Source organism: Chrysochloris asiatica, unplaced genomic scaffold (genome assembly GCF_000296735.1).
Source record: "Chrysochloris asiatica unplaced genomic scaffold, ChrAsi1.0 scaffold00141, whole genome shotgun sequence".
In the NCBI taxonomy this organism is placed as follows: domain Eukaryota; kingdom Metazoa; phylum Chordata; class Mammalia; order Afrosoricida; family Chrysochloridae; genus Chrysochloris; species Chrysochloris asiatica.
In genome coordinates this window covers 7,610,195-7,612,848 of record NW_006408659.1, presented here as the reverse complement: position 1 = coordinate 7,612,848, position 2,654 = coordinate 7,610,195, and positions in this window count along the sequence as shown.

Below are 2,654 nucleotides of genomic sequence, written 5' to 3'. Positions count from 1 at the left end.
GAGACTGTAAATTCCAAAAAGGCAAAGTTTTCCACCCCCCCCAAAAAAAAACAAAAAGGAGAAAAGCCAAAGAGGATAGAGAGAAACACTGTTGACTGATGATGTATGGAGGGGATTGTAATCAATGTAATGAAACAAGTCATAAGAATGGTTGAATGTGAAACTGATGATGTGCCCTGTCAACTTTCACTCAATCCACAATAAAAACCTTAAAAAAAAACAAATTTAAATAGAGGTACTATGGGTTAATGAGATGGATTGCAAAGGTGGTTTGAACAGCGAGGTCAGTGGTTTAAGCTTACCAGCTGCTTTTCAGAAATCTTATACAGGGTCGCTCTGAGTTGGAATCAACTCGACGGCACTTAACAACAACAACAACAACTCCTTGGCTCATTACCCCCAGTCCTTTCTAACCATAGCGCCTTTATGTATGCTGTTCCTTCTTCCTCGAAACTCTCCCCTACTCTTTCCTTGACTGGCTTTCTCTCCTCCTTTGAGTCTTAACTTAATGATTGTCCACTTGTGATGTACTATTGAATTGGTTCTGACTCACCAGTGGCTCTGTCTAGGGTTTCCGAGTCTGTTAATCTTTGTGGGATCAGAAATCCTTATCTTTCTCCAGTGGAGCAGCTAGTAAGCTCAAACCACCAACCTTGTGGTTCTCAGTCCAGCGTCCACTAGGAGAGGCGTTTTCTGACCATACTATCTAAAGTAAGTTGCTTTCTTCTCCTTATATTCTTCTTAGAACTTTCTTCTTTCCATTATCAGACTTATTCCCATAGACATAAAGCCAGACCAATATTCATTTTTTTTTTCACAAATGAGGAAACAGAGAATTTTAGGAAATTTGTGAGCTTTTAAACAAATCAAAGGAACAAATAATGAACTACTCTTCTACCTTGGGATCTTGTTGGAAATGACCCGTCATACCCAATCATGTCCATGTTTAAAAGAAGTAAATCAGCATCTGAAACTCAAAAGGAGGACAGATCTTGAGACCATTCTGTGTAAAGTGTTTAGCTAACCAGTTCCTGTTTTGCTGCGGTCTTGGCCTTCAACGACACAGCTGTATTTGACTTAACATTCAGAGTCTGGAAGAATTTTCTCACGAGGAATCTCATTTCCCGTGTTTCTCATTAGAGTTTATTCTTGTTTTCCCATTTTTCCTCCTCTAAGACCAAAGTCCCATGAGATGGAGATTGTCTTGATGGAGTAAGCAGTTTGAACTCAACTTAGATTCTTCCATATGAATAAATAAATAAAACTCCAGATTGTTGTTGTTAAGTGCTGTCGAGTTGATTCCAACCCATAGCGACCCTATACAGGGTTTCCGAGGAGCAGATGGTGAGCTTGAATTGCCAACCTTGCAGTTCAAACAACTTTGCAGTCTGGCGCATTAACCCACAGCGCCACACCAGCACTCCTTATTAGGGTCTCTACAAAGAGGGTCTCCAAACTCACTGCAGTCAAGTCATTTCTGACCCATAGTAAGGCAGAATGAAACACTGCTCAGTCCTGTGCCGTCCCTGCAAGTGTTCTGAGCCCATTGTTGCAGCCACTGGGTTCAACCCATCTCATTGAGGAGTTTCCTGTGTTGCCCTGACCCTCTACTTTACCAAGCGTGATATGCTTCTCCAGGAACTGATCCCTCCTCATAGCATGTCCAAAGCATGTGAAATGAAGTCTCGCCATCCTCACTTCCAAGGAAATAATCACGAAATCTGATTGGCAGCAGATCAATTCATCACTGTCACAGGCACAGACTTATGGAAGGACAGAGGGGGCCTCTGACCACCTGACTCATGACTATGCTGTCTCTGGCACCCCAATTTCCATTAAGGACATGCTCAGGAAAGTTCCCTACAAGACTACCCCTCCATGACCTGGCTATTGTTGTTAAGTGCTATCAAGTCGGTTCCAACTCATAGCAACCAAGTATAGAGTTACTGAGGAGCAGCTGTTGCACATGAACCACCAACCTTGCGATTCAAGCCAACCTTTAGGTCCAGAGCTTATCCTACAGAGCCACACCCTGATCTAACTAGGGGAGTTGCAATCTACTTTCAACCACACCCTGCCTGAGACCAAAGCATTTTACTTTGTCAATTTATAGTTAGAATGAACTCAATGGAGACTGAATCTTTGTCAAGACTCCCATTGTAAAACAGTCTTTCACAAACCAAACTGCTGGACTTTGTTGTTAGGTGCCATTGAGTTGGTGTCGACTCATAGTGACCCTATGCACAACACAGTGAAACACTGCCCAGTCCTGGGCCAACCTCATAATTGTTGCCACGCTTGCAGCCACTGATGTCAACCCATCTCATTCAGGAGCTTCCTGTTTTTCACTGACCCTCTACTTTACCAAGCATGATATCCTTCTCCAGTGACTGGTCCCTCTTGACAATATGTCCAAAGTATGAGAGATGAAGTCTGGTGATCCTGGCCTCCAAGGAGCATTCTGGCTGCTCTTCTTCCAACACAGATCTATTTGTTCTTTTGGCAGCCCATGGTATTTTCAATACTCTTTTCCAATACCATAACTCAAATGCATCAATTCTTCTACAGTCTCCCTTATTCACTGTCCAGCTTTTGCATACATATGAGGTTACTGAAAATATCATAGCTTGGGTCAGGCGCATCTTAGTCCTCAA